We start from the raw sequence: 13,339 nt of genomic DNA, 5'->3' as shown, positions 1-13,339 counted from the left end.
ATCCCGAGTCAGTTCATTCGTGTATACATTTGACATTTATTGAGCACTTACTGTATGCCAGGACAAGTGTTAAGTGTAGAAATTTTTAAGAGAATGATCCTAGCCCCAATCTCATTCATACATCTCACATTCTAATGAAATAAATAATTATATAATTTTAGTAACTGAGAAACAGATTTACTTTCCATGATCTCCTTTTGACCTAGCAACAGTGTGAGGTTGGTATAATTAGCTCCATTTTTACAGATGAGGAAAGTCAGTTTCACAGAGGTTAATTGTGTTGCTTCAGGTCACTCAGCTAATCAATGGCAGGTCTGGGCTCCAGGCTTCTTATCCCAAATCCTATGAGTGCTTAATAAATACTAATAATAATCCAACGATACAAGCTTGTATTAATTGCATTAATACTGTTGGATTACGACTTGTCTTGCTGCTTCTTCTGATCAGATGAAAATATTTATAAAACATCTTCCTAAACATCTGTCTCGAATCCATTCCATAAGTAAATTACATGGAACCAGAACTGAAACTCCTGATCTGACCAGATGAATTGCGAACATAGAATCTTTCAAAATAAATCAAAATATTCACATGCCCTTAAAAATTTAGTACCGCAAATCTGATTCAGTCCATTTCAACAGCCCAAGAACCGCTTTTGTGCGTAAGGCATTGCATGCAATAGAAGGATACGTTAGTACTTGCCCTCATGGTTCCAGTTCAAAGAATTACTGTGCCAGAAGTTGTTTCCTCTGTTACTCTGTTACGGGTCCAGGAAAATCTGATTCTTGTTAGTATCACTTCCTATGCACAGGAAAAGTAGGAGAATGCTGCTTTGATTCAATCCAGTCTGCACACAGCACTGTGCCTGCCAGTCTGGATTTGTATTTAAAAGAGAAAAAAAGAATAATATGTTACTCAAAAAAAAAAAAAAAAAAAAAAAAGCTTCTGTGTTGCAAAAAGAGAGGTAGTGGGGTAGCGGGGGGGTGATGATGGTTTCTTGGGCGTACCGAAGAGAAATTATATATTTCTTATATTTAAGACAATCAGGCAGTATGCTATGCATGTTAGGGTAAACATAGATCAAACCAAATAAATGTTGCATGAGGAATTATCAATTGGGGAATCATTTAAACAATGCTAAATGTTGTGAATGTCAATGTGACTTGTCTTGATTGGTAATAGATGTAGAAAGTTCCATGGATCTCCTCTTGACCTTGGGTCTATTTTATTCTCACATAGAACCACACAATAAACAGGGACACCTCTGGCCCACGTTCGAATCACAAGCTTCCCCTTCTGCTTTTTTCTTTTAAATTTTCCCAAACCAAGATTTGGGATAAAATAGTATTTAAGATGTTTGAAAACACTGTGTCCTGGGAGTGTCTGGGTATCTTAGAATGAAGACTAGTTAGCTGAGGATCACAAAGTAAGTATAATTCTGTTGCTATGTATTCTGTTCATTCATTCATTTGTTCAATTTCTTTTATTGAACATTTACCCTGGGGTTATAAAAATGACGAAGCCTAGCTCATTCCTTGTGGAAATCCACGTCTAGTGAGGTAAGAAAGATAAATGCAATGACCTCTTTCAGTGAAAGTATATTGGTTAATATTGAAGACAGAGCCAAAATGAAGATGAAAGTCAAGTCTTTTGAGGAGGATATAACACTGAGATGATTATCAGGCCTTTAAAGAAGGCACTACTATGGCTCATCTTCATGCCCTGCAGTGTCTAGATGAGTTGCTGGTACATGGAAGGCAATAAATGTTGAGTGATGAGCGAATGAATGAGTGCATGATTGAGTGAAATGAAAATTACAGGTCAAATTCTCAAAGAATCCAACAAAGGTGAGTTTTCTTGGTGCCAATAAATTCATAAACATTAAGCTGATGGTGAAGGAATGATTTCAATACTGCAGGTCTCATGCTCAAAATATCTAGAAGAGGCCAGCTTTCTTGGCTCTGTAGCTTGACCCCAAAGTGCATTGCCTTTTCCACCCAACAACCTAATCGTTTCATAAGATGGACTGGGTGAGAATGGAGAATAAGTCGACCATGTGACAGGTAAGGCATGCCTTGGTTTTCACAGGGGCCTAGCCTCCCCAGCACAGTCCACCTCGCCTCAATTGAATGTTTTCGTTTTAGGGCTTCTGGTGAGCTCTGAGGGTTTTTTCACCCGCATACTGAAAACATCATCTGTTTTAGTGTTCTGCATATGACATCACTCTGACATACTGTAAACATGATAGCGTATTTTATGGCACTGGAAAAATAAGCAAGAAAAGGAAATATCCTTTCTCCATGCTTTGGTCAAATATATTTTATAGTTAACTAAACTTAGCACACATACGGTTTCCAGAAATGTTTAGAAATGAACTTACTACTTTGAGTAAATTTGACTAATGAATGCAACTATTCATAGAAAAGCTTAAGAGATTCCTTGAAAATGTATTATTTCCTGTTTCAAAGATATATTAGCTCCTCTACAAAAACGTCTTTACTAGAATTCTAGTTCTAGGTCACTAATACTGGAAGGCTATGGCTCCCTTTCAAAAATTGTCTGAATGCAAATAAAGGACTGAACTCTGAAGGTTTCAACTGATTTTTCAGTTTTTTTTTCCTGCCCTCCTCTTGCAGAATCACAGCTATGGACTTGGTTTCAGTTTTACTGAACAGCCATTAGGAAGGGGAGAAGCAAGAATAACATGGAAGGAATTAAATTTGAGTTAGAGGACACATGGAGAAAAGAGGGATAGGAATCAAACAGAACCAACATGGGTAAATGGGTAAATGGGTCAGCGGTCAGCTTCCTCTCCAACGGGGAGGTCAGAGGTTGTGTTGGGTCCAAGTTCCTAACACTGTCCTGCTGGTTTTGGAGGCAGACTTTATACTTGATATTTGAAAGTACAACAGAGCAGGTGGCTTATCATGCAGGTTACTCAAAATTATTCAAAAAAGTGGTATTCAGTCATTTCCTCAAGTATGTTTCAAAAGCTCCTATTACAGCACTCTATGTTGCTTCAAATTACTTCCCTGACTTTCAGTTTCCCTAAAAACAGGCAATTGCAAACTTCCACTGATACGTGTGACTTAAACACAGAGCCCCAAATTTATCCTGTTGATGTAAGTCATCTCAGCAGTAAAGATGAAGTATGAAAATTGTTTTTCATTAGGTTTTAATTTGTGACTCATTGTAGATATATTAAGAGGATAAGCATTTGGTTGACTCGTTTTTTTTTTTTTTTTTTAAGTTAAGGAAAATATATAATTAAATTCAACTAGTCCAGTATTCCTGAAAGACTTTAAAAATCAAGTTCATATGTTTACACATTGAAAAGTGACATAAGAGAAAAAAATTCTACTGCCTAGAAAAAGAAAAAAAAAAAAAAGAATATAAGTGGTTTGCTCTCTGTCTTCCAGCTGACCCACACAGAGGAATTGTCTTCCTCTATCTTCGCAAAGTGAACGGCTACTTCTAGCATTACAAGCGTAAGTTTTTGTTTTGTTCTAGCATTTACCGAGGATGTTTAAAATAATCTGGAGCTACTTCAGCAGCTGTTTATCGATGCATTTTATGCCTTTTTGTTAACTATAATCTTAGTCATTTTAGTACACGGAGCCCTAATCTTCAAGTCTGTCAGTCCCATTTTGCATTACAAATCATTTGTAGTTTTATAACTGTCATTTCCAAGGACATCTGGAAAAGATGGATTTATGAAAGGTTACCATGCATTCTAAGAAGGCCGAGAATTAGCATGACTTTGTAAAGGTTCTTCTAAATTGAGCAGCAGCCATCACTGGCAATAAGATGTTTTTTGCTTTTGTCAAGTATCTTTATTTAAATATTAAGGAAGAGAAATGACCTTTGGCCTTGGAGAGCCCTGTGACATGGCAATGGTCCGATGTATTAGCTGTCAATGGAGTGCTGTGGCCTGACTCTCTCAAGGCCCCTATTTGTGGACAGTGTTATAATAACCCTTCCATTAGGCATCCCCAAGGCAAATAACCTCAGCTTTAACAGAGTCAGTTTAAAATTCCTTAGAGTAACATTAAGAGACTATCTGGTTTGTGTCAGTTTAAGATCAACTACTCCCTGCATAGGTTCAATTCTGTAAATTTTAAGTAGCCATGGTTATTTAGGAATTATTTCATATATGCCTGCAGGTAAATATTAGACACATAGAATATAGAAATAACCCTATCTACTTCTTTGATTTCTTAACCAGCCTCTTTAGAGATTAACTAAATCCAAATGGGCTTGAGGATCTGTTTTTTCAAATGACTCTTTTTCATGTGTATACATATATTTTGTTTATAGAATTTCAGAATTGCTGCTTATGGTTTGAACAGGATTTGGAGACATCAAATCACAAATGGAAGCGATAAGATATATTCATTTAGAAGCAGGCATACCTTCCCATGTATGTGCAAGGGTAAGTAATGCTTATAAGATGAAAAGTGGTTGTTTATCCTGCCTTTTCACTCTGATTTTGTCTGCCTCTTACACTATTTTACTCCCAGGAAGGTAAATCTGGTTATGCTGATGAAATTCTTGCATTTCAATCACAAATTATTATTGCTTTTATCTCTAACAATTTATCGCTCAGATTTTGTGGGGAAATCTGAGGTCGAAAGACATCTTTTCTGCAAAAGTTCAAGGTCAAGCTACCCTAAACTGCTTTGAAAAATCATGGTTGTCATCATAAGTCTTAAAATAAATCACTAAAGATGATATGAAACTTCAAGTATTTGGCCATGAAATGAATTTAGTGTCTCCTCTGAGTCCAACTTTTGTGTTTGGTGGACTGACTTCACTTGTTAAAACGTTTCATCTAAATTAAAAAATAAGCAAACTTATTGGTGATTATAGATGGTTTCTCAAGTGCAACTTTCATATTATTACACACAAATTAACAAATTAATTTAATTTGTAAATTTTGTTTTTATTGCTAATAGGAAAGTCAACAAATGTTTGTAGAGTGCCTAACAATGTATACATAAGCACTGGGATAAGCATGCACCCCTTTCAATATTCTCTCCATTCTTACAGTAAAAATCCAGCCAACTTTTTAAATAACAGTAATTTTAGGAGAATTAATTATATGGCTAGTATTTGCCTTTACTTATTAATGCCAAAGACATTAAGGTATAAATAATTGTTGATTGAATTAGATTTTTGTCCCACATTAGGCTAACTTGCTATAAGAGAAAAAAAAAAAGGTGAAATGATATCATGTGCTAAAACCCCAGTGCTCATAAACAACACTTAGCTTTTGATTTACAGTGAAATCACAATTCTCCATTTCTTGTTCCCTCTGTCTCTGACATTGCATGTGAGACCATAGGGCAATACATGCCCTACAACATAATATAGGATGTAATTTAAAGGGTTCTATTGATGCTGTAAATCACATGTAGTTCTGCTGAAGCAGTTTATGAATGGCAGTAAAACACTAAGACTGGATTATATCATTAGAATTATGTACCACATACAGGTATTATTATTTGTAATTGGGGATAAAGTATTACAAAACACATATATATGGAAATGTCATTTTTCTTGGTATTTATAGGCTTCTTTTACACAAGGTATGTTTTTGGATAAAATAAGAAATCCAAGGTTGTAGAATATCTGTCATTCTGGAGAAAGCATTTGTGTGCTCTTAGAGTAGACCGTAATAGTCAGAACATGTTCTGACAGGTCATACATAACCCAATTGCTAGAAGCACAAAAGAGCATCTGCATATGGGCTACCAGAAAACTTGATAAGGCTTATTGGTACACAATCAAAGAGACATAACACCACAATGACCATGACAGTGTGATGCTCTGAAAAGGAATTGAAGAGTAAAAAAGATCTGTTAGTGCTCCTTACAAGAAAATCACAATTATGATGGATTTATTTATTCATTGAACTGACTGGCTCTGGTAGACACATAGCCATTGTAAGCCCTCAAATAATCTGTGTTTACAAGTTTCTTTTCTGGGAAGATAGAATACCAATGGCAGTTCTTCAAATATTCTGAGCACATCTTTGATGATGAAGAGGATTTCCAGTCTTCTATCCTGTTTAGCTGTATCCTTCTGTTATTATGAGTAAATTGTCCTAGTGGATGTGTCTCTGTGGCTAAACCAGATGGCCTGGATAAATGCCAAACAATTCTTCCATCTGCTATTTTAATTTTTTTCTCCTCAAAGAAACTAAAATAACAGATAGTGGGATATCATGAGTAATTTTAGAATATTCTAGATAGGTCTTTGGGTTCTTCAGATTAATTTCCCCAAATGAGGTTAATCCCAAGGAATATTCTAAAATAGGCTAAGGCTCAAGCATCTCCTACTTTTCTTCCTCAGGCATTGACCAGCATGGCCATCAATCCCAAGTTCACCCCTAGTTTCTCAAGAATCAAACAGGGCACTCCTGAATCGTTCATCTGGATCATCACCTGTCAGAGTTATGTCCCATCATTTTAGACTTGTTGCTGCCATATTTCCCTTTCCACAAAAGTAAATTTATTCTAACTTTATTCCTTCAGGACAAAGTTAATAATTAATTGCCCACTGAACTATCTGCATTCATTTGTAAAGGCAGATATTGCTTATATATATATATATATATATATATATATATATATATAATTTTTGAGTGATTTTCTGGGAAAAACTTGAATCAATTAATTAATCCAAGGATTAAATATAAAGGCAAATAGAATGGGCAATTGATATTGTGGCAACCTATGGTTAGCACTTCATTTGAATTGGTTGGGCATTGAAGTATATTCATCCATATATATATATATATATATATACACACACACACACACATATACATACACATACATATATATATTCACACATATCCATATAAATACAAATAAATATGTGTGTATATGTATGTAATTTATCTATAAACCTTAATGACACTAAGAGGAAAGGATTTTCATAACCTCTGCTTTACAGAGGCATACAACATATCAGAAGACTTTTTTTTTTTAATTTTTATTTATTTATGATAGTCACAGAGAGAGAGAGAGAGAGAGAGAGGCAGAGACACAGGCAGAGGGAGAAGCAGGCTCCATGCACTGGGAGCCCGATGTGGGATTCGATCCTGGGTCTCTAGGATCGCGCCCTAGGCCAAAGGCAGGCGCCAAACCGCTGCGCCACCCAGGGATCCCTATATCAGAAGACTTAATGAAAACCTAGAACCTGTAATATGACTAAGAGCGAGATTTTGTGGATCAGACACCTGGGTTCCAATCCTTGCTAGCCTTATGACTTTGGTCATGTTTCTTAGCATCTCCAAGTCCAAATATCCTCACAGGATAATTAAGAAGATTTTGAAATTGGATTTATATTAAATGCCCACAGCAATGAATAACCAGGGAAAAGCATAATATGCATGTTTGTCATAATATAGTAAGTTGTTCTTGAAGAAAGACAGCTTATTTAGCCATATCCTCAAATATGTAAACAAATGTTTACATAGTAAATTCTGCGTGATTGAATTGTTGGTTTTGATTGTTATCCATCTTTTCAAAAATGTATTCATTCATTCAAGAGATTTTTTTTTTAAACGCCCACATGCTATGCACTAAGCTAGATGCTATGAAATATGCAAAAAAGTTTTGAAAGATTCTTTTTCTCAAAGGACTTAAATTCTATTACCCATTGAATCATAATATATATCTAAGTAGTTATAATCCAAGATGGAAAGTGATAAGGCCATAAAGAAGGTAGAGATAATATGCTATGACACTTCAGAATAAAATGGTAAAAATGACTTCCAGCTACAGGTTCTATGGAAAAATCTCTGAGAGAAGATAAAATTTGAACTGATCCATGAAGATTAATCAGCATGCAGAGATAAAACAGGTGACCATTCTGAAGGAGATTATTCAAGGTGCAAGAGCAAGAAAGTGAAAAATTCTGAGTATATGAAAGAGATGTAGGAGACAATCACTATGGGAATGTTGAGAAATACTGAAGCCTGTATACAAGAAAATAATAAATTTGAATGATGGTCTTACAGCCAAAGATAATAAATATAATAAATATTAAGATTATTATATATTTTCTAGTTGTTGTATGCATATAATTTTGTTTAATTAATTGGGAATGAGCTCTCTATATATGATACATATGATTACATGTTATTACATATATACATATGTATATATCATATATAGATTTATATATTATTTTTAAATAATTAAATTAATTAAATTAATATTTATTTATTTTTTAAAAGATTTTGTTTATTTATTCATGAGGGACACAGAGAGAGGGAGGCAGAGACACAGACAGAGGGATAAGTGGGCTCCATGCAGGGAGCCCGATGTGGGACTTGATCCCAGGACCCCAGGATCATGCCTTGAGCCAAAGGCAGACGCTCAACCGCTGAGCCACCCAGGCGTCACTAAATTAATATTTAAAATGACTGCATGCTTTTTTCAAAATGGTGAATAATTGACTAATCATTCAACTTTATAAGAAATATGTATACTCCTGACACTTCGGTATAAAAAGGTAAGAATAAACACATTGACATAGAAATCTTTGCCTGTACTTGAAAGTTTGTTCCTAAGATACATTCCTAGAAATAAAATTACTATCGAATATGTTAAAGGATTTTAAGGTTTCTGATATATAATGTCACACTGTGTAAGTATATACAATTTAAACCCTCCAAGATGGAACAAAGCGTTATATTGATATTTATTTTAATTTTTCTTAATCGATAGGCACAGAATTGTATTTCATTTTTCCTTAAATTTGTAATTTTAAGAAGGATAAATCATTACTTAACTTTATTTATGAAGTTTCTCCTTTTTATTTCCTTATACTGATTTCCTTCCGACTGTCACAAGGCCATTCATTTACTTAAAAGAATGTTACAATTGTTACCACAGAAACTAAAAGAGAAACAGCGGTTTTAATTTGCTCCTAAATTCAAAATTGGATTTTTTTTGCAAATTGAAAATATTTGGAAAGCAAAGTTATTTTTGAAGTAATTTTCTGCTAAATCCAAAATCTGAATTATCCCTGGACTTGCTCCTGTTACCTTAAAAACAAAAAACTGTCTTGCTTGTCAATATCAATAACTTTTTCCTGCCATCTCACATATTATTATAATACGTACTGAGCATTGTACAATTATAGTAGAAACTCTGGATTACATTATTTTCCTCTGGAGAGGAAAATAAAATTTTCTTTTGACAAATGTTAAGTTATTGGAGGATGAATTGCAACCGTCAAAACTCAGTTTTAGGCTGTTAAAGTGAGTATGCCTTTATGTAAGTATGTATCATACTCATACAGTTTTGCTGTTACTCCAAGGGCAGATTCATTATTCTTGGGGCATAATCCTTATTTCTAGGGCATAGACTTTCTCAACTAAAAGCCTAAGATATTTACCAAAGGGCTTTTCACTTTAATAGGATCTGACCTGTAATTTCTTTAAGGTACTTTCTATCTTCTGAAACATATTAGAAGAACGCATTTGTCACAGGGTTTGTGTAGAGTACTTATAAGGTCTTGCCTCAGTGGGAATCTGTATTTCTGACCCACAGAAACTATAGGATAATACATGTGTTGTTTCAAACCATTTATTTTTGGCATAATTTTTTAAAAGATCTTATTTTCATTTATTTTAGAAAGACAGAAAGAGTGCAAGTGGGGGGAGAACAGAAGAGGAGGGAGAGAGTCTGGAGTGGACTGAGCGGACTTGGCACTGAGCCCAGAGGCCCATGCAGGGCTTGAGCCTACCACCTGGAGATCATGACCTGAGCCGAAACCAAGAGTCAGACAAACCAACCGTGCCACTCAGGCAGCCCAGTTTTAGCAGAATTTTTAATTAAGCAACAAAAGGAAACTTATGTAATCAGATAAAGGGCATCTATTTAACACCTACAGCAAGCATATTTAATGATGAAGTCCTGAATATATTCTTCTCAAAAGATAAAAAACATACAAGAATGTCTGCTTATACTGCCTTTGTTCAATTTGTATCTTTGCTTCTAGTCGCTGAACCAGTAAGGCAAGGAAAATAAATAAAGGGACCCACAATGGAAAAGAATTAGTAAAACGATCTTTACTCACAGACAACATGATCATCTATGTGGGAAATCTGATGGACTTTACAAAATAAGCTACTAGGACCAATAAGTGAGACTATCAAGATTGTATAAGATAAATTTGTAAACATTATATTTCTACGTATTAGAAACAAAAAATTAGAAGTTGACATAAAAAATACCATCATTAATAGTATAAAAAAATAAATGGATAAGTATGGCAAAAACATGTAAAATTTATACACTTAAAACTGCAAAACAGAGAAATTAAAGAAGACCTAAATAAATAGAGATACCATCTTTGTGGGTTAGAAGGCTCGATATTCTTGAGATGCCATTTCTCCCAAAGTTGATTTATCAGTTAAAAACAATCCCAATTACAATTTCAGTTGTTTGCAAAAACTGGCAAGCTGATTCTACAATTCATATGGAAAAGTAAAGAAATAAAAAAAAAAAAAAAGAAAAGAAAAAAGATCCTGAGCCTATATTATGTGCTTTCAAGTTATGTTACAAATGTAAGTAATTCAAGTGTGCTATTGACATAAATTAGTCAAAGTCAATAAAACAGAATAGAGCCTGGAAATATGCCTGCAATGATAAGGACAACTGATTTTTCAATAAAGGTGCAAGGACAATTCAGTGGAAGAAGACAGTCTTTGCAACAAATGGTACTGGAAAAATTGGATATCCTTCCTTAGAAATAAAAATAATATAAAATAAAATGTAGAAGGAAATAAAAATAAAAGGAAGAAAAAGCTAAACTAAAAAATATAATAAAAGCTAAAGACAAATACCCTCTGAATCCCTCTCCTCACACAAATATGAATAGATTGAACTCCTTTAGCCTGATAAAAGCAATTTAGTAAAAACTTACAGCAAACTTCATATTTATTACTAAATATATATAAACATTTTCATTGCTGAAGCATAGTTTTAAAAAGTTAAAACAAACACAAAGTTAACTTGTATTAAAATCAATTGTATGACTATCCGATAAAACTCCTTTGTGTTGCTATGGACAGGGTGACTTGCTTTTCTCTAAAACAAGAATAGCTTACATTGCAATTTTCTGCAAGTTCAAACTTTCCCCTTCAGAGTTTTAAAATCATTTAGTAAATAAAAAGCCAAAGTCACAAGCACTGAAAAAGTACTCCATGTTCTCTTTTACGTTTTTCCAATTTCGAATACTTTTTCTTGAAAGGATAATTTTTATTGACACCACTGAAGTCAAGAAGGCTCTATCATTGATAATTTAACACTGAACTAGTCATAGAAGTCATTGAATTAATACTTGTAAAGTGAACTAGAAGATATAATGAAGAAAAGGAAAAATGTTTTTCAGGGACTGTCTAGATAGAAAAATCAGACATCTACAAGATTATTATAACTCACAAAAAAATCCAGCAAAAATTCTGGATTAAATGTCAATATACAAAGAACAGTAGCTTAGGCTAACCAAGAAAAAAAAAAAAAAAAAAAGAGGGAGAGAGAGAGAAGACTCCAATTACTAAAATCAGGAATAAAAGAGAGAACGTCACCACCAGTATTACAAAAATGAAATGGATTATAAGAGAATACAATGAATAACTGTGTATTAACAAATTAGAAAGCTTAGATGAAATAGACAAATTCCCAGAAACGTATAAGTCAATTGCTTTCCTACCCCAAATGTAAGCACAGAAAATTTTAATGTAAAAAAAAAATTGCAATAAATAAATAAATAAAATAAAATTATTAAAAAATTGCACCTGTAATACAAGAAAAATTTAAAACACACGTAAAAATATAATCAAAAGTGTGCAAGACCTTAGAAAAAAATTACAAAACACTGTTAGGTACATAAAACTTGCCATAGAGGGAAAGGTAGGACATATTAAAGTTGTAAATTTTCCTAAAAATTTACATCTAAATTATTCTTTAAAGGAAATGCAATTTTAAAACACATGCCTGATTTACAAAGCTAGAAAAGTATTTTTCATATTCACATGCAGACCTATAAACAGCAAAGACAATTCTGAATGAAGGGTATAGGAACATATTCTCCTGCATGTTACTGATTACTTTAAAACAATATTAAAGTATGGAACTGACAAAATGATGTGTAATAGAAAAGCAAAATAGAAAAAAGAACACATGAAAATACTGGCATATAACATAGTATATGATAAATGTACATTTTATAAAGGATAGATAACTGAATAAATATTGGAATGTCGGAATAAAAAAATTTGATTACTGCCTTACTCTATCTGAGAATAAGCTCCTGAAGAATTTGATTTATTTTTTTAATTTTTAAAAAGATTTTATTAATTTATTCATGAGAGACACAGAGAGAGAGAGGCAGAAACACAGGCAAAGGGAGAAGCAGGCCCCATGCAGGGAGCCTGATGTGGGACTCGATCCAGAGTCTCCAGGATCACACCCTGGGCTGAAGGCAGGCACTAAACCACTGAGCCCCCTGGGCTGCCCAAGAATTTGATTTAAATGTGCAAAATATGAATCCCTGAGTGGCTCAGCGGTTTAGTGCCTACCTTCCGCGCAGGGCCTGATCCGGAGTCTCAGGATAGAGTCCCACGTCAGACTCCCTGCATGGAGCCTGCTTCTCCCTCTGCCTGTGTCTCTGCCTCTCTCTCTCTCTCTCTCTCTCTCTCTCTCTCTCTCTCGCTGTGTCTCTCATGAATAAACAAATGAAATCTTAAAAAATATAAATGTGCAAAATTCAAATTTTAAGCTATTATAAGGTATAATATACTCAGTATCTTCAATTAACAGGGGTACAAAAAATTTCTAGATAAGTATTTGAAATACAACTCAGGATGGGCATTGGAGAATATGACTACGTCAAAGTTTAAAATTTCCCTTTCAAAGGATACGTCTGACAAAGTTAAAAAAACAAAACCAAAACCAAAAAAAGCCACAGGCTAGCAAAACAAATCTACAAAGGTATAAGCAACAGAGAATTGGCATCCAGAATACATTTAGCATTCTTACCATCAACTAAAAAAATAGTTTCAGACAACAAACAATAAAACAGTAAAAGAGGCAAAAGATAGAAAGAGAAAACTCACACACACAAAATCCCCAAGTGGCTAAAAACATGTTTTTAAAATTTATTATTAGTAGGAATCCGTGAAATGTAAAATAAGGCAAAACTAACATCGTATCCCGTAAAATTGGCAAAAATATAACCGAAAAGAAAATCAAGTGTCATTGGGTTGTGGCCATGGGGAATGAGTAAATGCTTTAAGTAGAGATACAAAATAATT

The sequence above is a fragment of the Canis aureus genome, chromosome 18 (genome assembly GCF_053574225.1).
Source record: "Canis aureus isolate CA01 chromosome 18, VMU_Caureus_v.1.0, whole genome shotgun sequence".
NCBI classification, from domain to species: domain Eukaryota; kingdom Metazoa; phylum Chordata; class Mammalia; order Carnivora; family Canidae; genus Canis; species Canis aureus.
Note: the sequence above shows the minus strand (reverse complement) of the source record.